Source organism: Psittacula echo, assembly GCF_963264785.1.
Source record: "Psittacula echo genome assembly, chromosome: 14".
NCBI lineage: Eukaryota > Metazoa > Chordata > Aves > Psittaciformes > Psittacidae > Psittacula > Psittacula echo.
The window spans coordinates 1497732-1525701 of record NC_137750.1 but is presented as its reverse complement, the minus strand read 5'-3'; the positions used below and the strand labels follow the sequence as shown (position 1 = coordinate 1525701).

Genomic DNA, 27970 nt, shown 5'->3' with positions numbered 1-27970 from the left:
CCTGAAGTTCCTAAACTTGGCTGATCTGTAGATCTTACAAGGTTTACGGTTTACTGGTGAAGCTGTCAGGTTCTGGTGCCACGGTTCAGGGTCTGCAAAGGGAGGAATAACATTGAAGAACATGCCTCTGTGCCTCTGCTTTTAAAAGGAGCTTAACTGTGGCTGTGCTCTGAAAATGAATTTAAAAAAACATAAATAGCCTCATTCAAAGAACTCCTTGGTGGCTGGGATGCCAGGTTTAGATTTCTTCTTTTAACTTGCAAAGATCTCCCTCTCCTCCTGTATGTAGAAATCGGATAATTTCAGTTGTCACCAGAGCATTGGAGTTGTCCAATTAATGAATAAGCACAGCTGGGTGTCTAGCGTAAAGGATTGAACAATTTATTCTTGGGGAAAACACTCCCTTCTACTGCAAAAGCCCTGGCTGCCTTGTTAATTTGTCACGTCGGTCATGCTGGAATAATTATGTTGCAGGAGGCAGGAGTGGGGAGGTGGCCAGTTTTCTAGTTTGGGACACTTCAGGGAGCCCCGTGGGGATGCAGGCTGCCTGCATCTCTTGCTGCTCTGCTGCGCTGCAGGCTGCTCTGCCCTCGAGCCATTGCATAAGTCCAGAAATGGGAACACAAGCAACGCATGCATGGTACTGCCAGGGGGAGGCAAGGGGTCCCAGAGGGCATCTTGGTGTCCAGTCTGGAGATGCTTAGGGAGAGGAAGCTCCATAGATCCCTTGGGATGATGGAGAGATTGGCCTGGGCCATCTCCCTGCTGCAACCCCAAGCCAGTGGCAGCAGCAGCATCTCACCCTGGCAGCGCCTGCCCCCACTGCGCTTTCTGCAGCTTCCTGGCTGAGCTGCCCTCGCAGCCCTTGTACTGGCAACACATACACTAACATTTGGGGTGACAGCATTTATGTTAATTTGTGATGCCTGCTCCTGCCCCCAGACTTTCTTATTCCAGAGCAAATAGCATTGCTATCAGCCTGCAGGGTATGCCAGCCCTTCTTTTATCCCTACAGACTGGCACCATCTGGTACCAGGCACCCGGGTGACACTGGCAACACCCCAGGCTGACCTTCCACTTGTGCCCATTGGTACCACCAGAATAATTCACTTTCTCACTCTTTAGAACAGAAAAACCTGCTGCCTCTTGTCATTTAAATCTCACACTTACCTATTTAGCTCAGCATGACATGCCACCTGTCCAGTTCCCTTCAAATTAGGCACTTCTTAAAGTACCACAGTGAGAATGGCAAAATGAAATTCATCGCTTTCTTGGCCATTCTAACAGTAATTTCCGGAGACAGAAAGAATCTGTCCCATTCTGTGCAGGTCCTTATGCCACACACTTACCTGCCAGTGCTTTCTTATCTCCCCCCTTCTTCTCTCATCTGCAGCCATGGGAACCCAGGCTTCTGAAACCAATGGTGGGATCAGTCCTGCAGGGGCTCTCCTCGCTCTCCGTCTCCCTCTAGCACTAAGAACAGACTGATACCCATCTCCGTTTTTTCTCTTTTTTTGTTCTTTTGAGGGGGAATAAAGTGATTAAGTGGGATGCTTTTGCTGCATGGGTGAAGCTGTGGTTTCAAGCGTTTAGTTTTAACCACACAGAGGATGTGTGCAGGCTTTAGCCTTTTTTTTTTTTTTTTTTTACTAGGGATTTTTATTAGGAATCAGTATTTGTCATCTTGGTAAAAAGGATTAAGATTTGTAGATATCTGACTGGCACTAATGCTTTTTATCTTTCCTCTGTCATCCTTTTTACACTGTCCTTTGTAGCATGTTATCTAGCTGGGGTGTGTGGATAATGGTGTAAGTAAAAGAAGGTGTAATGAAGCCTGTTAAGGTTTGCCTCAACACTGGATTCCAGAAACTGTGTATTTTTCGCGCTTCAGCACTGGTCATTCATTCAACATGTAACTTAAACCCCACCAAGGTGAGCACGCTGCTGCAAATTACAGGAAGGTGAATTAAGGAGTGTGGTAGCTTTTTTTTCTTTCTTATTAAGTTAGTTATTTTAGCTATGAAGAGACAAGACTGGTCTGAGCATGAATCTTTCTTGAACATCAGTAACCGCTTGATTCAGTGCCTGTTTAAACCTGTGATGACCCTCCTACTAATTCCAGGGGTTATTTGCATTAGGGCCTATTAAGGGCTGCTGTTCAAAGGGATGATGCCAGTCACTGAACTGAACAGACTATTCAGTTAGTTTACTATTAGTAGTAGTAAACTTATTTATTAAACATAGGTTCAGTGTTATGTCACGTCTTTTGCTATGTATTTCTATGCCGTTTATATATAAATTACGCTGAATGCAGCACTAATGCTGTGTTTCTTACTTAAAATAAATAATGAAGTTGTACAATTGGCTTTTTGGTGTCTCTCACGTGCATTAATTTTTGTGAGAGTATGGAGAGTAATTTCACCTATTAAAAAGAGGCATATATATATTTTCAAACTATTTTATATCTAACAGATTTTTTTATCAGTCAGTTACCTGGGTGTATGATGGATTGCTTGGTTTGGAAGAAATGATACTGAGATTTAGGAATGTATGTGTTTTTAAATACTGGTTCTTGTGTTTGGGAAAGAATTTATCCATGAACTTTGTAAAGTATTTTTGTTTTCTTGGCATACCAACTTAAGGCTTTTGCTACTTGAAATTGCTTGTTTAAAAGAAGAATCTAGTTTCTTTGTGCAGATGCAGATGAGAAATAAGAACAGACTGAAGGACCACAAAAACTATTTCTATCCTTTAGAAAGAAATGAAAACCTTCTCTTTCCCTCAAAGTCACGATGTATATATATTCCTTTAAGCTGTAGTCTCTGAGGAAAAATAGTCATGATTTGTGCTATGATGTTTGACATTTTGTTTCTTTTAATGATACCAAAGCATAGAGGGAACACAGGATAGTGGACATGAAGATGTCCTCTAGATAGAATGCTGAAATAAGACTCCTCTGATTGTTGTTCATTTGGAGATGCAGATAATCATGGCACCAGGATCATATTGTTTAGACAGAAATTCTAACAGTTGATGGTATGGTGTCCCTAATTTCCTTCTCGGATAATAATACCACCAGAGATTAATTAGCATGAGTGTTGTCCTCAGGTGGGATGTCGTCGATTCCATAATGGCTGCCACCTTTGCTTGCACAGTCATTTCTATAAACCATGATTCTAGATTTTAACAGTCAGTTTCAAGAAAAAAAAAATCAGGATGCTGTTTTCAAACCCTTGAAGGATACTTAATTTAAATAACAAAATGTTGCTGTCATGGGCACTGATTAAGAAGGTTTCTGTGTAAATTTTCTATTAATCTAGCAACACAATGATTTATAAAACCTGAATGTTCAACATCTTAGTGGCTTTCTATGAAATGATACAGTACCTGTTACTGTTTTGGCTTGCGGGGACTAATACGGATGGAATTGATGCAATCCCTACAGCTCTCTTTTTATTTGGAAGTATTTTCATCCTTTGCCGTTGTACTCAAGTCACGTAGGGGCAGATCCCTGTTATGATGTGACTTCTTTGGCCTGTTTGGCAGCACACAGGGATCATAAATCATGCATCATGAACAACTAAGATGGCATAAAAAGTATTCTGGCTATCAAGGAATTCCACTGTGTATTGAGCATCTGATGTAGCAATATCCTGGCACTGAGGACTATGAGTGTATTTGGAGCACAATTGCACTTCATTTTCTGTCTTGCTGATTCTACAGCCGCTGAGCTCTTACTACGTGGCATAACACAGACTTGTCCTGTAGGAACTCTAAATTATGCCAGGGCTTGAATTATATGTTGAATGATGGTCTGTAAGGTCTGATAACTCTTCTGCTCTTAGCATTGTACAACCTGAGATAATTCAAGCTAAAGTAGTGTTGCAGTAGGGAAGAATATCAAGGCTCTATACAGAAGAGTATCAAAGCTCTAATGTCCATTAGTAACTAACAAAAAATAGACCAAACTTGAAACCAAGTTAATTATTCTCAAATACTGCCACATAAATAGTTTTTTCTGGCACTTGTAAGAAAGAAATGTAACATTCTAGGGGAAGGAATTATTCATAGTACAGATATATATATATATATATATATATATGAAAGTGATCACTGGGCATGTAGGAAGTTATAACATGCAGCCTGGTGCATGTGGTAACTGAGAGCTTTTGGCATCCAATCCATTACAGTATTCTTGCCTGTTCTGTCCCATCTTCACAGCTTCATGTGTGTGGGCAAACCTTCATGCCTGCGTGGAGTTTATTGATGTTACCAAAAATCCACGTGGATTCTATCCTCCTCACATTCATACTGAGGATGGAGGCAATAGGTTGGATCCAGACTCAGTGGCTTATCACTTGAATGTTTTTTTCACTTCAGATATGTTCCTGCCTTTTCAAAAGGTGTGAAGATGTTTCTGCTTTAAAATAAATTCTATGGAAATAGCCTTGAAGTCTCCTATAAAAGTCTGCTTTACTTTTTTTTTTTTTGTGCGTCCTGTATTTTTCATCATTCTATTTTTATTGTTAGTTTTACAGCTACAGCATGACCAGATAGGCGCTAACATACCAAGACAACACACATTTTTAGTTTATATAAAGGTAGTAGAAGGGAACATTTATGAATAGTTTAGCACATATTATGCTGAGCTATTTTCCATCCGATAAACTGATGGAAAGAAACTGGTAATCACTGCTATTCTTTCCCAAATCTCAGTGATGAAGATATCCAGTTTTCAAAGGGGCCTCTTTGCCTTGTTATGCTGCCTCCTTGTTAATGCACTTGGAACTAGATTCCAAGCCTCCAAGACAAAATTATTAAAGCCAGGAATAAACCTCCAAATCAAATAAGCATTCTCAATTTAAGGATAGTCTTTAAATCTTTCAGATACCACTGATGTTATAGAGAAGTATTGCCCTTGATATTCCTCAGAAGGTTTCAGTTTTTAAATCTACAACAGCTAGATTTTAAATTCAGCAAGGATTGAAATGGCTTTCCATTGGCATTATCAGTATTCCTTGTACAGCAATGAACAGAATTCCTGCTTACCCTAAAAGGCTGTTTTGCTTATTTGTTGCTATTGGTCTAAGTATCTCTCTCTTTCTTGGTTGAAGGGTTGTAATTTAGCTGAGGAGGGAGCTGCCATTTTCATCATTACTGATTGTTTGTGGCTGAACTTAACATGGCAAAGACTGAAGTGGATGATTGGCCCATCTGGGCTGTTAATAGAAGACTATATAAAACTGTTTTATCATTATCTCATTACTAGCTCAAGCATCAGACAAAACTAGATGACAGTTATGGACAGCACTGACATACTGTGCTAAGTGTTATTTTGCTTCTGTCTTGTTTATCTTAACTATACATCATGTTGGAAGGAACAGAAAATGGGAATGAACTTCTAAATGACTTGTTTAGAGGCAACACTGTATAGTGTCACTGCATTTCCATTCTAATGCCATCAGAAAGTACAAAAGCGCCAGTCCAGACAGTGGAGAATACCAGTTAGCAAAAAAAAAAAAAAGAAAAAAATCATTGTGATAGATGAATTGAAACATTAATGGTAAACAAACAGGAAGTAAATTTTTTAAAGGATGATAATCTGCCACTTAGGAGCCTGACCTGTTTTACAGTTGAATTCAAAGTAGTAGAGTATTTTACTAGTGGTTTAATGAGTGATGGTTAAGAAGATATCATGGGTCTTTTAATGGAATTTCTTGAAGATGAAATAGAAAGCTATTATTGTCATAAAAATAGAGGACTGAAACATTCTAGACCTATATTCTGTGGTACTGTAGCCTTCTGGTGATGTAGGCAAGTACTGGATGCCTCATAGGCACATGGGTGGCCATAAGTCTAAACTTATTTGTCACTATAGGAAACGTTTTCATGCAGTGCTTAGCTGTTGATAGTTAAGAAAGCATAAGGAAACCTATATTTACACCCACCTTAAAAGACCTTGGAACTCCAAAACTGTTATAAATGTTAGTGTCAATGAGGTTTGGGCCTTACAAATTGCAAAAAATTAAAGCTTGACAATGAGAAAAGCTTTAGATAGCAAGTCTTGGTGCTCGTGGGGAGTGCCAGGTACAGCCCAGCTAGGATTACAGCTCAAAAATATTTAATTTTCTTTTATCCATCTTGAAAAATGAAAGGTGATCAGTTCACACATCTATATTATACTGAAAGCAACTGTCAGAGCGAAGGAAAATAAATGCTTTCATTGTTTGATGTATTTTTCCATATGAAAATGTTGCTGGTTTAAATTCATGGATATGTAACATTTATACTTCTGTAGTAAAATTAGTATTAAACTTTAATGCCCCACAGTTTTATCTTTGTAATACTATTGCCAGAAAAATATCACAGCAGCTGTAATTCATAAATAACTAATTAGAATGCACTTTTCTGTTCATTTCAACATTCTTTCTTCCTCCTTGTATCATTAGTGCTTAATCTGATCCAGCTCAGAATACTGTATGTTTGTCATTTGGCTTTTAAGTATGGAACAGAATTCTGCACTGACTGGTCTAAAGTGGTTTCTAAGCACATGGAGGGAGGAGGAAGCTAAGCAACGTTATCCTTTTCTTCCCCTCTAAATGTGTGAGATCTCTAGCTTTGGAAGTAGTGTTTGAATAAATGGATTTAAAGGGAAACATAGGGTTTGAAAAATAATCTTGTCAATTTTGTGGGTTGTTTCCAATTTAAGTTCTTTCCTACTGTTAACTACTATAGTGCCCTGTTCTGCTTCAAGAATCGTCATCAGAATGGAGCTTTTCTGTTCTGCCATGGATAGAAAGACTAGCACAGCAGGACTGCTACAGCATCTGCCTTATTAATGCTAAAAGATAATGAGTAATAGGAAAGGTCTTTTGCTATGTGTGATGATGGAAAACTGCACTGTTTGAAGCGATGTTGGAATGACTGTGTCCTCCAGCAAAGCCTGCTTGGTAGCTGTACTCCTGGTGGGATGGCAGTTGGGTCACTGACGGGGCAGGTCAGGAAGGATTGCTGCTGCCACAGCTCAGTTTTGTTGGGCAAGGTGACATACTGAGGCTGCTAAAAAGAGCATTCATTTGTGTTTGCCATTGTGGCAAAGAAAAGAAACTTACTTTGGGGAAAAAGTGCTGAAGATTTGTACTTGCTGGCAGAAAAAGATAACAATACTTTAGTAGTGTCCCCTAAAAGTGAATCTTTGTGGAGAATGAGCTATTTCCTCATATATAGGTGGAACACCATACCATTAATTTCCCATGTGGGAAGCTGCAGTTATGGAAGAGAAGAGCTGCTGCTGCTGGAAAGAAATGGTGTTTGATTTACTTTATGCTGGTCCTAATCCTTCTTGGGGGAGTGTGAACAGCTACTGGCAGGAGATTTCTCTGAATGGAATTGTGTGGTCTGGATTCTTCTAAGAATGAAAGGTATGAATGAGAAGAGCTTTGTGCTGTGTTTCAGTCAAAATGGAAAAAAGGATGAATTTCAGAGGCAGAAATTGGAGCAGTTTGAAGGGAACATACAGTGTTGGCCACACTTTAACAAATGGAGAAACTGAGGTAAAAAGTCAAATGAAAGGTCACCCACCAGCAATTTAAGTAATTACAGACTAATTTTACTCTCATTTCTGCCTTGCAACACTAGGATTACTCTTATACCCTGTTTCCGGTTAGGGTATGATGTTGGCTCACCTCACTGAAATGAAGGAACACGAGGCCATCATGGCGCGAGGGTCAGTGAAGGCTTTCTGCCATGGCGGGAAGGCAGTGACAGGCTCTGGAATGAGCCTACAAGCTCCACAGCTTCATCCGCTACCCCCAGGATCTGGCTGCTCCATCCGTGTCAGCCCTGGTCCTGCACAGCTGAGTAGCCTTAGGTCAGGCTGTGCAGAGAACTGAGAAGCCATCTCTGTTGCCTCAGTGGCTCTAATCTGCCTTTAACTTCAGCCCCTTGCCTGCCCTCACCGGTGTGCCCTGCTGCTCCTTACCTCACTGACTGGACTAACCACGGACCTGGCTTCCTCACTTGAGGACGTGTTTCCTCACCACAGCCGTGCCTGGCGATGGCGGGAAAGTGGCTGACCTGCACGGGCTCCGGGGCTGTGTCTCATAGGAAGGTGACAGCCCTTGTGGCACTGCCTGCCTTCACAAACTCCTCACATCATCTGACACTGGTTTCTGTGAGCTACGTGCTAATGCTGCCTTTCCATTTGTGACTGGAGAGGGCATGGCCTCAGCTGGGGACACTCGACAGCTTCAGTGGATGATGAAACCTGGCAGTCTGGCCCCAGGAAACATAACCCAACTGCTTTTAAACGGCTAGAACTTGGAGCCCAGCTGAGCAGTGAGTTCATGGTCATTTCTGCTTCCTTGCCTCTTGTCTTCATGCAGTTTGCCTCAGGTTTATCCTGTGCTTAAACTTGTTTCGCTTCCCCGGAAGTGAAGGGTCACAGAGTGCGATCTGATGTTATCCTCTCAGAAGCTGGGTCCCTCCTTCTCCCTCTGCCTGTGTATTACAAGGTATTTTTTCTCTTCATAGTAATAAGAGTGAAGTTATGAGTATAGTTATGGTATATCTAAGAGTTCAATCAATTAGTGTTTAACTTAAATTGGTTTTCAGAAGTTAATGTGAAATTAAGTTTAAATTCAGGCCCACACAAGGTTCCTCCATGAATGTGTGTGGGTTTTTTGTTCATTTGGGTTTTTTTTAAGTTTTTTTAATAATTATTTTATTTTTAAATGCTTAAGTTATTGACGTTCATTCATTTGGCCTCTTTATGGATTTATTATGACTATGATGGACAAATAAGTTCCTCAAAGTGCCGTACTTAAGCCTGCCTCGTGTTTCATAGAGGATGGTTTTCACAGGATGGTTTGGGTTGGATTGTTATTTGTTAATTCTCACTCCAGGGATGCCCGGAATGAAGCAGGCACCGTTTGTCACAGCAGGAAGCAGATTTCCCCTGGACTGAGGTAAACAAAACAAAAGACAGAGAAAGTGAAACAGCAAGAGATGAGTGGTAATACACAGTGCTTTACAGATGTGAACTTCTGTTCCACTTCTGCACTATTTATAAAATGGCTGAACAAAGTTCTACATTTAGAATATATTGAGATATATATTTATGTATTTGGGCTGTGTCTACCAAAAGACATAGAGCCTGCAAACTCTCTCTTTTCTCTCCACCAGCCATTGTCCTTCTTTGGCTCTATTTGATGCTTCACAAACAGCAGCAAGTAACTCTCATAACTCATGCTTGTAACTCACCTATTTTTAGTTCCTTACTCTGTGTAACTGGGACCTTCTGTGTCTACTGTCTTTTTAACTACTTATTGTCTTTGCAGTGACAAAAGAGCATATCTGACAAGGTAGTCAGCATCTTCCTTTTAATGCTCTTGAAAAAGAACGTATGACTTAGATTCAGACCACAACAAACAACAGATGAATTTAAATCCTTTTTGAAAGGTCTTTTCAATGGCTTCTTTACTCGTACCCTGCTAACTGTTGTGGGGGACTGAATGATGAAGTGTGTCTCAATCACATAGTACCATCACGTTACTGGGCACCTGTGAATTGCTTCTAGTCACTGAATACTCCAGAATTTAAAGTCTTTGAAATAGAACATACTTATATATAAAAACAGAGTATATGACATAATGCTACTGCATTATTTTTAAAACTCTCAAGTGGTTTGGATGTAACATTCACTGGTATTACATAAACTGCACAGAAATAATCTCCTGGCATTTGCTTGGAATGACAGTCATCAATCCCCACATGTTTATTTAAGATCTTTTGTAGAAACACAAAAGTATTTGTTTTGCACAAGTTTATTTTGGATATTTTGCCAGCAAAAAAACCCCAAACTTTGCTAATATAGGCTGAAATAAAGTGTAAAATAAAATCTTCAAATAGGCTCTTAGTTCAGAGAGGCAGTGTGCAGTGGAATTACCCTGCCAAAAATGTTGGTGTGAAGTTTAGTTAAGTATTAAGCAGAAGTCTCATGGTAAACAGTCTCATTAGAAGCACACTGTGACCTCTGCTGCTGGGATTCAGGTATGTGAGAGAACCGTGCTTAGGAGCTTTACTAGTCATGTGGTCAGAATGATTTTCAATCACTTTGGTTATTGCTGGATTAAAATTGAGGCTGTAGAGATTAATGGTCTGTTGTTACTAATCCACTAAACCCCTGTTCCTAGATCTTTTAAACTGACTGAACCTATAGATTGGTAAGTTACTGAGAGATATGGATTTGTAATGGTTTTAACTATGTTTCTTGATGTTTGGTGGTAGCAGTATCCCATTACTTGCTGCTCTTTGAGTTCTTGGCTGTTCTTGACTGGAAGTGAAAGTCATACTTTTTCTTCATACTATTCTATAGCACAGTAAAAATGTATATCATTTTAAGTGAATGTGGATAAAGAAGCTTTACTATGTGTAAATAGAGCTGGCATTATTAGAAACTCAAATATGAGCAAGAGAGATTAAATCTTGTTTTTACACTGTTGCTAGAAGTGGTGGTGGCCACTGACCCTAACTGTCAAAACAGGCACTAACTCCCTTCAATCCATATGCCATAAACACTGTTGATTGTCCCCTCGATTGGGATTTATTGACATTTGAAGATGTGGTCCAAAGCAAAACGGTTGTTCCAAGCTTTTGGGAAATCATGTTTTCTAAACTGGTGCAGTATTTGGTGTATCAGGGCTTGAGCTATTCCCAGAGATCTAGCACAGTCAGAGATAATTTCTGTACTTAATTTCTGTGCAGGTGTAAGAAGTTTTCTCCAGGTAAAAAACAAAACAAAAAACCAACAAAACAATCTATAAAGAAAAAAAAAAGAGGAAAGAAATGAAGAAATAGTTCATCCATCTACTGAGACATGAAGAGACTTTGAGCATGACAGTGTAGGGGTTTGGGTTTCAGCAGGGATCTGTAAACAAGATGCACAAAGAGAGTTTTAATAGGCTTCCATCAGTACAGTATGGAAGAGATGGAAGTTAAGAAACAAGGAACAGCAGGTGAAAGAAATTGGAATGTGGTTATATCTGGGAGAGTTCTGGGGGCATCTAACCTGAGTGGAATAACTTTACATTGGTGAGGAGAGGGATGGAGGCTCTCACGTAAGCGTTTTGGGCTCTGTTTACCACATCTGTGCTTAAGGTTGCAAATTGGAATTATTTTGGCTTTCAGGAGTTTGTAATTTAGTGAAATAAACCATTCTAAAATTAAAGAGAGAAATTAAAAAGAAAAGTGTTTGATTTTGTGTTCTAGAAGAATGTAGAATTGTCTTTTAAAAATTACTTCCTTTGATGAAAAGAGCCGAGTGCCTGGTGCCTACGCAGTTAGTGTGGACATAGGCAATGCAAAAATAGGCAAAAATCTTCTGTAAGAAGAAGAAGTGAGTTTGATTAAATAAATAATGACAACAGGCTAGCTCTGAACAACTAGGTTTTAGTGTTTGTTTAAACTGCAGTGTGACTACCTCTTTAATAGAAAGCATGCTTGAATTGTCATCTGATTATGTCTTGCTCTGAATTGGTTTTGATTTCTGTCATTATATGCTGAAAACAAGCAGAAATTCATTACTTTTGTATTCATCGCAGTTGTGGAAGAGTCAAAGGAAAGTACACTTATGTATTTTAACTGCGCTTGCACTAATCTGCTTGGGAAAGGGCAGTAAGCTGTATTTGTAATTTGCATAAATTAATAACCCCTTAGAAGCACTGAAAAATAATGCATTTCTGATTCAAAGGGTCACTATGTCATAAAATTTTATGATTATTATATTATTACAAATGTATTCTACATGTTTATGCTAACATACAGCAAGGTAATGTGGCTTTAACTTTATAATTGACTTAAACCCTGTCAGAGAATTCCAGTGATTCAAATAAACCCTTTATTTCATGCAACCATCTCTGTTTCTGCATCCTGGAGAGCTGGCTTATTCTTTTGCCTTCTGTTATCTCAGTAATAGTATTTCTTGATTAAGGACTGCAAGGAGCTTTTACATCTGTTCTTGTCACAGAGCTATATAGGCTAAAGTAGGCCAAAGATAACTCATGATGCAAACTATGGACCTCCAGTTACTTCTTTCCCTCCAGATTTAGTATTGTTTTCAAATAAAACTGGGACTATGGAAGTAAACCCAAAGCATTTAAGTGGATTTTTGGTGATTTCTCAGAGCTTTCTTGAGGAAGAAGAAAATATTAATGTAAGACTGAAATGTATATGACTGGATGAAAAAGATGAAGTTATTGTCCTGCCAGCTATCAGGAAATACAGTCCTTATCCTATAGTAAATCAGAGTTTACTGTCTAAGTGAAAATAACAGTAACGCTTACTGAGGTGAATAGATCAATGAGAATAGTTACTGTGAAACTGGAAGGAAAAAGTTGCTTCTTTCTTATTTATGATAGAAATACCTGATACTAGCTAAACACGAGTCCTGTCCTCAGGTCACGTTCTACGGAAGACTAATTTGTGAGAACTAGACACTAATTAAACTTGAAACATAAGGGAGTTAATGTTTGCAGCTGCACAGACGGGCTTTGAAGCTTCAGCTGCATGTTGCGGATGATTTAGATCTGGGTCTAAATTAAAGGTCCACGGTAGGATGGAAAACAGTACCTTGATCTTTAGCTAGCACTTAGGCCAGCCACTGAGCAGTTATTCCTACCTAATCAGGTTCACACTGCAAACAAATGAGGCATCTATTGAGAAGAGAGACCCCAGGTAGTTTCTCTGTATGCTTGTAATGTATTTGTGACTGCCTGCTGAATGGCTTCACGGAGTTTTGTTAGATTGCCCTAGCCAGTGGCTGAAAATGTACTATGCTGTCAGACTTAGCTTTCTCTGTTCAGAGACTTCAGTGACCAGGGACTTGAATGTCCACTGTCTACACCTGAAGCAGTTAGTTATAAACCCACTGAGTAAGTAAGAAATACTGCTGTAATTGAATAATAGCAGTTTTTACCTCCTTGGCCTCAGTGTAAAGTAATAAGCAGCCAGATACTGTATTTACATAAATCAGCATAACTCAAAAGACCTATTCTAGTTTGTTAGAGACAGGAGCTAGCCCACAACATGGGTGTGCAGGATCAGGTCCTGGCATGTGCTGTTTTGATGAGTTTGGCTTTTGATCAGAGCCTGCTAGCTCTGTTAACTTCAATGTTTATTGCATAGTTGTAAACCAGGTTCAAGACTGACGTAAATATTTTAACAGTTACAAAATAAACATGTAGTTTGCTCATTTGGGGGGGATTTGGTTTTACAGCAGTCGTACACAGAGAACCCCATTATCCATGGTCCATTTTTGTACAGTTTCTGTGATCTCTCACACTTTTGGTATTGCTTCTTATTTCTCAGTTGCTCTTAAAGGCAATATTAACAGATGGCATGCATTGCTCATTAAATCTGGATCTACACCTCTCCAAGGACTGCAAAAATGTTGGGAAACAGACCATGTTACTGAAGTAAGCCCTTAGAAGCTTGGAACTTACTGTGCTATTCATGAGCGGTTTTCAGTCTCTGTGTGTTTTGAGTGCTATAGCAGTAGAGTCACAAATACATTGGTGTAATACTTCCAATTTAACGAAGTCCAGTATGTGCCATTTTCTCACAGATTGGCTAAAATGTCTGTGTTTGTTTCATACTTGACATATTTGTGCTTTGGTAGTGTCATCGTTGACATCTTTTCCCTTTTGTATAAACATCTTAATGCTGGACACTAAACCTATATATCTGCAACACTTCATTTCCCACCTCCATTTACATGTGTCACCTGAGGTATGTTTGTTTTTCCTTGAGGTCACTTTCTCTGTAATGCTTAGCTCTTCTTTTTGTCCTGTCTGCAGTGATGACACTCTTTAAATAGCATAGATGTTATGTTTAGGCTTTCTCAACTTGAATGTATCTTTGTCTGGAAGAGGCAGCACTTTGATGTGCAAATTGGAAGGGTATTATGCCAGAGTGGAATTCACTTTCTATATGAGAGATGCAGAAATTCAACTAGCAGGTAAGAATTCTCATTTTGGCTTCTTTATTACTCTGATTTGGAGCTGATGGGATCTGACTAGCAATCCCAAAGACATCAATATAGCCCGAAATAGGGTTCTCCCATCCTGTTTCTCTTAAGCTTTTCTTTTCTGTACTAAAGTGTTGGATCAGAAAGGTTAAGTCGTTGCTGATTCCATGGTTCATCTAAGGTTAGGATTTAGTTCACATTTCTGACACGTGTTAGGGCTAAGGAAGCTAAGAGCGGATGTTACGTTAAGTAGAAGTGAGATTTTTACAGAAACAGTACAACCCATCTGTGTTTGAGCTGGTCTAAATGGGCGCAGTGAGGAGTGGACATTCCATAATCTCTGCTAGTATTTTGTATTTGTATTTATGATTTCCTATTGACTAGAGATATTTCACATCATGTTCTAAAAGCAAAGTCTAAATAAAAAGTGTTTTTAAATAAATCAGTTTCAAGAAAGGGCACCAAAAGTTGTGCAGGTGCTCCTAAGATGAAATTAACCTGGTTTGTATTCATGTAGATTGTTTATTTGAACAGGCTAAAGTGAGCCTAGGAAGCACAGTTTAAATTTATCCAATACAATTTCAGAGCATAGGCAGGAAGCTTGCCTACCCCACATGCACATTTTGTCCGTGTGATTTACAAGAGGGTAATGTTATACTCATGCAGATTTGCAAACTGAAGGGGTCGTCTAAATTAGCATCAAGGAAACAGGAGATTTTTTTTAAGTAGCATAAAAAAATGAAAAGAGTGGGGCAGTCAGGGGTGGGACAAATTGATCTGTCATCTCCTGTTGATGGAAGTGGTGTCCCTAAGCATGACAGGATGTCGTTATGTTAACTATCACCATGCCAGTGGCACTATATTTGTCAGTAGCACAGTAGGACTGATTCTGATCCATGAAGGTGCAAGACAGTACAATTTATCAGTGCTCCATAATTTAGTTAGTTCTACCACTAACTTTACCAAAACTGGACTGCAGGAACAGCAAGTGACTTGCACCTAAGGTATTTCAAAGCTTAGGCAGTCTGAGGTCATTTGCTGTATTTCCTGAAAAATTTTCTTCTCCTCCTCACCCTCTGTCATTGCTTGCTTCCATTCCTTAGTTCTGAGTTAGGAGAGATGAAGGACAGTGGTAGACCAGTGAGGGGAATGAAGAGTGTTTGGTTGTGAGGGGTGAAATAAAAGAAGGAATAGATAACAGAATGAGGATATAGACTAACAGGGAGGACGCTGGCAATGGAAGATAGCACTGAGATTGCGTCTTTCAGAGTGCACTTTGACATAAGCAAATGAGGAAAAACACTGAGGACAGTCCACTTTCCTAATTGCTTTTGGTCTGGTCCTAAATAGATGGGAATCAGGTTGGTAGCTTCCATAGGAACTAGACAATCTTTTTGTCTGAAGAACCACAGAGATACAGAGAGATCTTGACTGTTCCATCATCAAATGTTAATTATTGATTTAAAACCTTTAACTAGGAGCACAGAAACTGACAGAATTCTTGAAGACAAAATTGTTAGTAACTTAAACACTGAAGTTCTTCATTATGTAGCTGTTGACCTTTGAGGAGTCTGACTGCTTACTGAGATTATTTTATTAGTATTTGCACATTGACTTCTTGCCAAAAAAGTCAATCTGCTTTTCCTTTGCATGATTTTGTTATTTTGAAGGTCTTCAGCTGTGGAATAAACCCACTATGTAACAAAGAGCTGGCAAAGCTGGAAGCTTTACAATAAAAGCCTTTTCAGGTTAAACTGTTGTGATGCTGAAATATTATAAGTGTTTTATGTGGCCTCCTTTCGCCTTTGTCTTACCTAACATAGTTGTTCCTAAAGAAGGGCAACAGTTAGTTTTAGTTCCCAGTGCCCCCAAGAGAATGTTCTACTTGTTATTTACAGGATGGAATTTATACATCATTTGAGCTTGGAACTTGGACTTGACTTTCATTGCTTCATCAGCCTCAGTGTTTTAAAAGATGTTTATGATGAGCTTAATGATCCTTGTCATAAAGCTGATCAGTTATGATGCAAGAGTCAGTATGGATCTCAGATCATATTTAGGTGCTTGGCATTTCTGCGTTGTTGAAGATGCTTATACAAGCTGTCTAAAATAACATGTAAATATCACAGTGAAAAAAGCTTAAGGAAAGGCTGTATGAGAAAGGCTGACTCAAAAGCAGATTAACTATCAGTGGCCACAGGAAAACGTCAATTTCCTTCTGTTGCAGGATAAAAAAGGAGGAAGAGGGATGTACTCCATCGCTTCTTTTTTCTCTTCTTCCCCTAATTTCCTCCCCAAAAGGAGAGGAAGGTCAAAATATGACCTGAAAAAGCTGGATGGAGCTAGCAACTTTCTGTAGGCAGTTAAATCTGTCTGAACTATGAATGTCCTATTTACTGAGCCTACAGGGCTGAGATCAGACTTTTAATGATAGAGAGATTTGATGTGCCTGTCAAACACTTAGAGCCTGGAGGAGGAAGGTATGGTTTATACCTTGTGATTAGAGTTTGAGTTCTATCCTGTGGTGTATTGGCAAAGGCTGCATTTCACAAGGGATAGACTTGCAACAGAATAAAGTAACAGGCTAAAGTAATTCTCAGTCCAGCAAACAGCTGCATTCTGCAAATGATACAGATTTGGGATCAGTTTTGAGGAGAGCCCAATTAGAAGCATATGAAGGCAGCCTGGCCTGTCTCCTTGGGATAGGGCATGCATGACTGTAGGTATTCATCTAGTGCCTGACAGGATGGAGCTCTCCTAATTGGAGTTTTGGATGCTCCTCCAGCCTAAACGATACTGTGCACAGTAAGTCAGCACAGCTCCACTGAGCTCGCTAAATACACATCAGACTTGCACTAGCTGTAGGCTCCCTCTTCCTAGAGATGAGCACTGTGAGCCTTATTTTGCTCTGCAGATACTAAGGGAACTTGAAGCAAGTGTGAGAAGATATTATTATGCTCAGTTATTCCCAGGTTAATAAAGTGGAACCTTTGGCTCAGGAGATTCCTAAACCTCCAGCTGTAATGGCTGGAAGGTTTTAGATTGATGCTGCCTATTTTTGTATCCTTTTTTCCAGCACTTTTACTGCTGACTATTTCTGCAGAAACAACAGTTCCCAAACTTGTTTGCTCCTGTGTGCAGGGTATGGGATAGTTGCGGATGGAGCATCCCTGAGAATCCTCTGCCAGAGAAGGGAGGAGAGTGTGAAAGATCTGGAACAAGAAGTGTCCATGTTAGGAGCTCAGAGTTTAACCACTGCTACACAGTCTTCCCCCTTTGGGATTACTTTCTTTTGAGACCTTTGCTAAAATGCAGGCACTCAGCTCAATGCCTGTGACCCCTGGCTCTGTCACTGCTGAGTGAGTGCAGTGCCAGCCCCTTTCCTCAAGTTTCTTTTTACTGCAACTTCTGGTCCAGACTCTCACTTCCTCAGGCATATCCTCTGTCCTACTCCCAGAAGCTCTTCAGTAACCCACTCCTAAAGGAAGCACTCATGTCTCTCCTACTGGGTTTTTCCCAGGTTGTCTGATCTCATCTGCTGTTGCTCTTTCATATAAATCACATTCACATTCATTCTGGTTGCAAATATTATGCACATTTGTACACAGATGTATATGACATCACACACATATATTTGCATATATAAGCATGATAAAAATGGAGTCAGCATCTGAGGGAAACAGATTTCCTTCATAGCCTGAAATAAGTTACAAAGCCTGCATCTTTATCAAGTGAAGTGCTTTGGGCTGGATTTTGCTATCTGCTCTAACTGGGACTCACTGAGTGAAGACAGTGGTGGTAGGTGCTGGGGTGGGAGGACAGGCAGGCAGTTGGTGCGGAGGAGATCGCGCCTGAAGGAGGTGCTGAGGAGGGGTGGAGGCAGAGAGAAAACCAGGAGAAAATTAGGTCTGAGAGGCAGTGAGGTATGGAATGAAACAGAAGAGAGACAAAATGTTGTAATCACTTTGGTTGGTACAAGAATTGTGTCATTTAGTAGGGTTATTTTTAGTTTTAAAAACTAAGAGTGGGGAGAGGCAAGTGTTCATACACACTCACAATCTAAAGTTATCTTAACGCTTCAGAAATACCAGAAGAATGATTGCTTCTATGGGGGTTGTGTGGGAAAAGACACTTAATTTAGCACACTCTCATTTTATTGCAGAGGTTGTGGGACACAGGGAATAAAGGAGGGATTGCAGGAAGAGAAAAAGATAGTCACAGAAGAATTAAAGACTTCTCTAGAGAGTACAATTTCATCGCTATCTCTGCTAGAATTTGTGTTGCTTGGCAACAGACTTTAATCAAACTTTTCAAGGGTGGTCACTAATTGTTTCCTTGTTTCCCCCAAGGCCTGATTTGCAGAAGTGCTGAGCGGCTACAGCTAAAACAGGTCAATAGGAGAAATGTTTTGTGTGTATCAGATGCTCTGCAAGTCTAAGGACTGTTAAAATTGTACACTGGAACTACATATTGGTTAATAAAAGGGAGTGAGTATCTTTCTCTGACTGACATTGATTTACAGATCCGTAGAAAAGGGAGACCACCTCTTCAGGAATGCTCAGGAATCCCAAACATTTTGGGAGTTTGAATCATGTGCTAAAAATCCATGATACTTTTCCCTTGGAGTGCTGGGAAAACTGGCTGAAGTGGCCTTTCACAGCACTGCCTGCTTGGCTTCAATTAGTGAGCCTTTGAGGGTTTTTTTCTGCACTGAGGATTTAAGCAGCCGTTTCTCTCAGTTCCAGGGGTTAGACTGGGGGAAAAAGACCCTCAAGTAGACATCTGAAGGAAAGCATAAGGCAAAGCCAATCCCCTCCTTTTACTCAGCTTTCTACTTCCAAGTGCTGGCACCACCTGAATTTCTACTGAACTATCTAACCTAAGAACCATTAGGTTCCTATATAGCTGTTGGTCTGGTTTCAGATTCTGTTCTGTTGAAGTCATTGTGCAATTTGACCAGACTGCAGTGGAGGAGAAAGAAGATCAGACCCTTGAAAAGACAGCCTTTGCTACCCATGTGGAAGGAAGCAATGCCCAGAGAAATCACAGCTTTGTAATGGCAGCAGTCCTCTTGTCTCCTGTAGCTTAGGCTGGAGTTTTGAAGCCTTTTCCTTCCTAAAGCCCAGACAGGTATTTTTAATATCTTTTTGAGGGGAAAGAGCAAACATTAAAATTAATCTTATTTTTCTCTTGTTACTATAGGACCAATGTGACTATGGGCCATAGGTAATGAAGTGGCTGGCTTTATCCAGTTCCTAACATGCTTAATGTGTGTTTTGATGATCATAGACCATCTAGCTCTTCTAATGCATGGAAGACTGCTAAAGAATCTCTGTATTAGCCTTTTATAAAAGGATACAAGCATGTGTAGGAGGTAAAACATGTCATGTTTTAATCCATTAGGAGTGACTGTGGTTTTTAATTCAAAGCCTCGAGAAATATAATTTATTTAAACAATACTTTATATTTCTATAGTACCTTTTACTCAAATATCTCAAAATATTTTCCACTAGTTGTTACACAGAAATAAAAGATGCTGCTGCTTAGTGTGTAGAGCCCTCTTTGGGTGGGTCAAAGACTTCTGACTCACAGCTCACTGCCAAATTGTAGTAGTAGGGCTTTGCACTGCATTGCACAGGTAATATAAACTATAAAGCAATGAAAAGCTGCCTTGAGGTTTTGAGGCTTCTAGGTCCAAATCTTGTATCATTCTGATGCAGATTTATGTGAGGCAGGGCGGTTTACAGCTGGTTGATACTAAAAAGACCAATGATATTTATAATAGTGTAAATGATGCTAGTTTATTTTTATGTTAGTCAAACCCAATGCACGTATCTGTGTGTCCTGGGTTCAGCAGGACCGGCCGGGCTTAAACCATGACGCTGTGTTAGAATTTTAAGTGAATTCTAACCTCACTGATGTTGATTTATGGTTGAAATTGTCTTTACAGTTATGATGCTAAACTAGCTGGTACTGTACTAGTTTCTGTTGACAGACTTCCCATGAGTTGATGGGGCCTCTGGATTTGCAGTCAAACTTTGCCTTCTTTGGGAAGCACTGCCAGGGAGAAGGGCAGGGGGTGTTAAATGATGAAGAAGCAGTTTTAATACAAAATGCCTTTTGAGGGTGGTAACTGCCCTAAGGAAACAGGCTCAGTAAGGATCTCATGTCACTTAGTGCTGCCAACCCTGCTTCACCACAACACTTGTGCACATGATGCCACGCTAAATTCAAGAACGTGGCTGAATGCATATGGGAGGAAAGTGGTACTCTGTTTAAGCAGGCATTGGTGTTTAGTGTTTAATATTTTACTTACTTAGTCTATCTTTAGCATTTCTGTGTTACTCTTTTTAAACTTGGGATGAGTGAAAAGTTGTTCAAGGGAGAAAAGAAAAATTGGCACTTGAACTTGGAGCTGACACGACTTGAGAATTGTGCTTTTTAAGACAGTTAAAATGTGCTGAGCTTCCGGATCACTTGACACTTCCTCAGATTACGGCAGTGTTATCTGTGGAGTACTGCTGTGTTTAATAGCAACAGAATAGTTAATACCTAACGTTTTCATGTGTGCTTAGCCTCCAATCTGTGACAAGTCTCTAATTGTGTATTGAAAATTCTTCTAAGATGTGTGATGAAAAGTGATTGTTGATTGATTTCCAAAATGGAATGCTGAGTCTTTGGGGGTTTGGGGTTTTTTAATACTCAATAATGTAGTTTGACAGTCCACAAAACCTTACATGTTGGGTTTTTCTACTCTTAGATGTTGACTAGCAACCAAAGGAATTAAAGAAAATGTTAATGTCCTATATAGTAAAAGATAAAATAGCTAAATATTGCCCTATGACTGCTAGGATAAATATTGGGAATTATTGCATTGTCTTTGAAGAAAAGCATATTTTAAGAAACCGTGAACCCAGAACTGATGATTTTTGAGTAGTCTTCTGGGTTTTCTGGGCGTAAACAGACCTCACTTCTTAATATCAGAGATTGTTGGTTTGCTTACTGTCCTGGCATCTCCCTCACACTCAGGCTGCCTTTTAATGACAAAGAATGATGAGAAAAAATAGTGAGTATTTGTAAAGTAAATACTATCACCATTGGGTGAACCTGCTGATGGCACAGCCCATATCTGTATCTAGCCAGCTCAGCTGCGTGGCAGCAGGACAAGTCAACTGCCACATTTTTCATATCTACCTTGGGCTGCAGTTGGGGAAATTACAGTTAAAGAAGTGCATACCTAAAATAAAAATTGTGATGCCGATGGCTCACAAAAAAATGTGTATGTGTTCTAGAGCCATATTCAGTGCGTATTTGAAGTCATGAGAATAATTCCTATCAGTTTAAATGGTTTAGAATGTGCCTAGCATCTCTGCTTTGAAAGCACCATTTATCAAAATGCTGTGTTCTGCAGAGTGCTGCATCAGTCTTGTTAAATCTTATTAATCTTCAGTCTTACAAGAAAACTCTTTGAGTTACATGGACTGCTTACATTACTAAGAGTTACAGACTCAAGCTTCTTAATGTGTTGGTGATGTACCAATAAGATGGCCATAAACATGCATGAACTTAAGAACCAGGAGGTAAAAGCAGGACACAGTCAAACACTGCAGAATGGAGACACATAAATGATGTGGCCTAAAGTCTGAAGGTCAGTAGAATAGTTTGAAGCAGGTGCTATGGTTAAACTGTTTGTTCTCCAACTAAATAGAGGGGTCTCTCAAGTTCTCAAATAGAGATTATCTTAAGTGTTTTGTACTGTTTCTATCATATGATCTCTACAATGTGAAAGGGTGGGGATCAGTCTTGACTAAATTGCAGTAAGTTGGCATCTTCTGGTACTGAGCTTAGTTTCCTGCATAGCTGAGTGAAAACCTGGCATTGAAGCATACCAGCTGCAGAGAACTTGGCCTGGCGTGAAGTCAAAGCTGGATACAGGACCCTGGTGTAAGATCCTTTCTATGCATCCAGTTTTGTCATCCAATTTTGACCTTAAGTGTCTGCCAAACAGGACTCAAAATCAGGTCTAAAGAGTCAGTAATACTGTTCATTGCGTAACTGTATGGTCACCAGCCGGAGATAGTGGACTTTGACTTGTGTGCATTATTCATCAGCCCTCACTGCATTTTCCTCGTGGTTAGTGCACAGTTTCAGAACAGCTAGGTAGGCATTTAGGCAAAGGGAAGAACTAAAGCATGCAGAATTCAGTCAGTTTCTCCTGGCTACTATTGTGTCTCTGAAACTAATGTCATACTTCCTTAATTTGTTTTGGACACAAGTTTGTTTGCTTTAGATTCATTTCAGTGTTCCAAATGTTGGTTTGTTTTTTTTTTTTAACCCCTGCCAATCTCCTGACTAGTTTTCCTAGTGGTCAAGAGGGGTTATTTCAGGTGGACTTAAAGTTACAGAATAGCTGAGATGTTATGCATAAAATTAATTGTGTTCCAATGGAAAGATTAAGGGACTGGAAGTAACTTACTCCCTACAGAGATGGACTTCTCCCATCAGTGTCATCACTGACTTCGCATGCCTTTCCACTCAGTCCTTATCTACTTGTGCTCCTTACCACCCAGACGCACACCAGATCCGAGGCTGCAGCCACGGGGCCACGTTAGCCTGATACTGTGTGCTGTAAGCTGGTAGGACCTGCTGAGAGACAAAGCAGTCTATATCTGCCTGGATAGATATGCCATGGGTGACTTCAGGCAATTCATAATCAAGGAGATGACAAGCTGGTTGCCAGCAGAATGTGGTTGGTACTTTCCTTTCAGGACTGCTGATGCTTTGGAGGGGCAGCCTGGTTGGCTGTGCCTTTTTCATCTGTACCTGCAACCCTTTCTGCATACAAAAGTCAAAGTCTTAAGTGGCAAACGCTGAAATACAGGAAAGGAGGCAGGTACAGGATACAAGGACGTGATTTTTGTTAGATACCATGTTTATAGATCTATAGTTCTGGATATCCCACTGTTCTCTTTTCCCATCTACAATGCTTAGCATCTGTGGAAGACTCAGCAGGCATTTATTTGTGGATAATCAGGTATAGGATGTCTCTGTCTCCAGGATATGTATAATGTGTTCTTTAGGCAGCTGCACAGCAGTGAATTTTCCAGAGTTATCCTGAATCATTCCTTGAAGCATTCACTGATCAAAACTGAATACAGTAAGAATCTTAACTGAAAGAAACAAAGCTTCTCTGGATTGGTCTGAATATTTCTGATATTTGTGATATTTTGAAAGCTGGTCTGCTGAGACACTTGGACTTACTGCTGCTGGAGTATATTACTTTGTCCTATTGCACTGTGGTTGTGGTTTTTTAAGTTGAATATCTGTACATATCAGTAGATGGACAACTGCATTTTAATAAATTAAATTATGACCATGACATTTTTATAAACTAAATGATGCAGACAGTGAGTATTGCTGATGGGCAGGGGTTTTGTACTGCCATCATGTTCAGTAGTTCACAAATAGTGAACTCCAGTTCTGAGCTGGTTTTACCCTAACTAAAAAAATAATCTTTCCTTCAAGAATAAATGACTGTCTGAAAGTTCTGTGGATTTTGACTTTGAAGAAACAGGACCACATGAAAAGAAGGAAAGCGAGGAAATCCCTGATGAAATCTTGGCAGTGGCATATTTCTCCGTACACTTCCCTTTAAATTCTTACCTTAGGTGTTTTTTTGTCTTTCATCTGTGTCCAGAGTCTTACCTTTCAAAAGACAGGGAGAGCCAGCTCTGAACAACAGATACCTGGGATTGCTGCATCAATAATTTAGTAATGATTAAAATTCTAAAACAGGAAAATGAAGCAGGTACATGCATCACAGCCAGCGTGAAATACCATCCATCATAACTTCAGAACTAAATGAGAGAGAGGAAAGAAGCGTATCCATATCACTGCTTCTGACTCACGGCTAAAGAAGTGTCTGAGAAGGATGAATAGGGGACACCTTTGCAAGGACCAAGAAGCCAAGAACTGTGCTAGGGTTCGGAAGGATAAGCTGCTCTTTACAGTCACCCAGGGTAAGTAGAGCTGCGTCGTTTCTAGCCAAGAATATTGGTGGTGGGGTTAGGAATAACAGAACAGCAGAGTCCCAGGACAGCAGTGCTGTTCGGGAACCAGTCCAGAGACTTCTTCCAGTTTCAGTGGATAGACACAACTGTAGACAGATGGATGGTAGAAGTAATCTCTGAAGGCTATTCCACAGAACTGCAGGGAAGCAAAAATGGTGGGGGGAAGTACAGAAAGTGAGTTGTCTCTTGTCAAGATTGGGAGCATGACAAAGAGGGGAAAAACCCAATAATCTCGCCCATCTTTACCTGACAAGTGGGATAAACAAACAATGCTTCCAAACTAGTAACATTTTTAGGGATGTCTTTTGCAAATAGGCTAAAATAAGCCAGTAAAAGCTCAGGTATTCATATGGCTGTCATCATTGTAATATCTAAGCAGTAATTAATGAATTGGCATGTTGATAGAACACAACATGACTGCAACTGGGATCAATGAGACGTGTTCTTCTCTCATCTGTCTTGTCTTATCCTGGAAGCTCATCTGACTGGAATGATTTTTTCCTGTAGCTACTCCTCTGTTCCTCCATTTTCCACAACTATCTCCCATCTGTGAATTTAGAAGTCTGAAAAAAAGCTGCTTTTCTTTGCTTTTTCCTTGTTTGCATAAACTTTCACCTTAACTCTGATGGTTACTTAGGGTAAACAGTGGTAGTGAAATATATATACTCCATTTTATTCATTTTACTCTTCCTCATTTGGGTTACGGAACATAAGTACATTGAGGTGTCAATGAGACTACTTTATTTTTTTCCCCTCTAAGCTGCCTCTTATGATGTATATTAAATTTATGAAAAGTTAGTGCTGGTGATACACAATATTCCTGGTTATCTTGTGACCAGTTTAATACTAATGGGGTTCTGAGCTGGGCACTGTTTTACTAAATGATTTGGGGTTCATTAATGCTGTAGTGGGTAAATATAGTGGCACTTTGCAACCTTGGATAGCTTTTTATGATGCAGGGCCAGTGTCTGCTTGCTTCTGGAAGACTCTAAGAATCGTTTCTTGTTGGGAATTGCTCTAACTTGCCCCACATTTTAGAAGCAAATAGCCTTCTTTAGTCCTTTTTCTTGCCTCCAGTAATACACACTTGTTTTCCACAGATTTTCCAGAAGTGTGAGTGAAGGAAAGCTACAGAAAACCCCTGTATTGTTAACATGGATCTTAGAGGTTTTGATAGCTCATGGCATCTCACTGTTTGGTAACACACTGAAACAAACCCAGTGATCATAATGCCTTTTGACAGTTTAAAGGGAATTTAATGAGTTCATTGCTTTTTAAGATTCTTCTATACTTGCCATGTATCCTAGTGGGAATATGCATAAACTGGTCTCTTGTGAAAATCTGCATGATGTAGAAACATTATTTTGAGCAAGTCAAGATCTGTTGTAGTCTTTATGTTGAAAAATACATCCCAATCTTGTAAAGAGCACTGAAAGTACTGCTCCTTACTGGAAGAAATGCTGTCGCTTACCAATTCACAAAATTAGCTACAAAGTTGGTTTATTTTCCCCTGTTCCCCTGTTCAGAAATGTCTAGTAACCAAGAACCACCAATTGCTAAGAAACTGCTAAACTGCAGCGCGAGGGGGAAGAGCCAGTACAATGAAGCCATGTTATGACGGGTTCAGTTTTGTCATGATGCCGCTGCCTGAAGTGGATCCGTATCTTGGCTTATCCTCTGACAGTAGATTTCTTCTTGATACTAGAAAAGCTGTTATTACATGGCCAGAAAAACAGGGCTTTGACTCTCTGATCTCAGAAAGCACCAGGACATAAAGTTTAAGTGCTGAGGATTTACATAGTCCAGTGAGCTGTGAGATGATCTGGATTAGTGCCCTGACCATCAACCCCCGGGGTGATCAGAAATCTGGGTCTCTGAATCCCATTCAGTATAATCAAAATAATTTTGCCTCCCCTTGGCTACTAGCTTTTCAATGACATTGGTTTGTTTGTTGCAACTGGATTTGTTTCTCTGTAGCTCTGTTAGCTGGGAGAATATGACTCCTCCTATCTCAAGACCATGCATCATTTTGTGCTGACCGAAGTTAGAGTAGTATATATTGAGGACAAGTCCTGCAGATTGCCACTCATAGTTCTGAATTTTCAAGGGAAAACTCTGCCCTCTCTTTCAGGTATGTCCCTTTGTTAAGACTGTGGAAAATGCTCATATCATTGTGAGATCAAGCACCTAATATTGATGCCATTAGTCTTGAGGTTAATTGGAAGACCTTTAGTTTTTCCCCTTGAGTTTGCCTAAGGAGTGATGAATGCGTAAATTCTGGGCACTGCTCCCTCATGGGAAGACTGCTGAAGAAGTAATTTCTCTTTCCTGGAGCCAAAGATTTGGGAAAATGAAAGAAGAGATCTGCCTGTGGCAACTAACAAGACAGTCCCCAGATGTCTGTAACTGATGGGTAACTTTCTGTTCAGAGAATAACTAGGGTCAGAAACCCAGTAAGATGTCAATATCATATGTGCTTCTGAGGAAGGAACTTAGTGGTTTCCTTTTAAAGGAAGCCCTATTAATTTAGCATTAATAATGTATTGAACCGTAAAGGCTCAAAGATACTGAGGCAATTTCTTGGAAGTTGCTGAGTGTCCCCAAACCGCATTGAAATTAATGGGAGTGGAGGACAGGCAGCGTGATGAAAAGTAAGAGCTATTTGAAGTTAATATCACAAGATACCTTACTGCTTCTTACTGCATTATTTTACAGAGCTCTTCAGACTTTATATCTAGACATGATTAGACAACTCATTGCAGAGGAACTACACTATTAAGACAATAGAGGGTTGGCTATTGTGTACACTGACACTCCTGTCAGAGACCTTCTAAAACACTGAGACAGCCAAACTGTTAGTGCGGTTTAGGACCCATGGAACCCTAAGCATGCCATCAGTGGTTGGGATGAAAAGTGCTGAATCCGTGGCATTTTCTTTTGAATTTCCACACTGCTTGCACTCAGTATTATGTTCTAATTGCTGCAATACAACTATATAGTTTTTTTCTGCGTTAATTACTTTGTTTTCTTGCAGTAGTTCAGCTTTGCTGCAATTTTGACTCTTGCCAGGAAGGAAGAGAACTGTACCTTGTTCAGAAGTAATGTGAGTCCCATAGATATCTCAGGGGTTTGAGAAAGCACAGGCTCTCATCCCTAATAGTAGTAATTTGTAGTTAGAACCGTCAGCATTCTTTCATATCAAACAAAGCTGCACAGCTTTCCCGGCCAGCAGAGAGCTGTCTTGAAGTCCTCTTTCAATGATTTCAGAAATGAAATTTTGCAGAAGAAGAAATTAAAGGGAAGTATTGTTTTAAAAATTGAAGCAAATAACATGAAAGGTAGCACTGCGTTAGTATTCCAGGCACGTTAGCCAAAAAATACTTGGAGAGGGCGAAGGTACTGTCTTACACATTATGTGGTTTAACTCCTGTACATGTGTGTTAGTCACATTAAAAGAACAGCAGCTTTATAGGGACATTTGATGTTCTACAAATTGAATTAGGAATAGTACTCAGGAGTTTCACTTTAAATTGGGTGCAGTGACAAAGTAATTCACCCTGCAGTGCAGTCCATCATTTACATTGGTGTACTTAAGTGTTTAGGGAACAGTGAGTCAAGATGGTTTTAAGTTTTCCTGACTGAAAGCTTTTGATACAACCTGTGGTGTTTCATTCATTTAAACTAGAACTTCAATAACAGTTATGTGATTGGGCATATATGCTTTATGGAAGAGGGCTTATTACAAGTTGGGACCCACCACCCGAAAATATATATTTATACAGCTTCTTTTAACAGCATGATACAGTGTGCAGTTACCTAGCATGTGCATCTCATGTTCTTCATAAACATCATTGGGAATGATTCCCATATCTTATTT

General features: G+C 39.8%; 1 protein-coding gene across 1 annotated transcript in view; it reads left to right on the top strand.

Annotated features, from left to right (window-relative positions):
- Positions 1–27970, top strand: part of CA10 (carbonic anhydrase 10) — a gene marked incomplete at both ends in the record, with an annotated part of 191188 nt that overhangs the window by 386 nt on the left and 162832 nt on the right. The gene's annotated exons all lie outside the window — the stretch shown is intronic.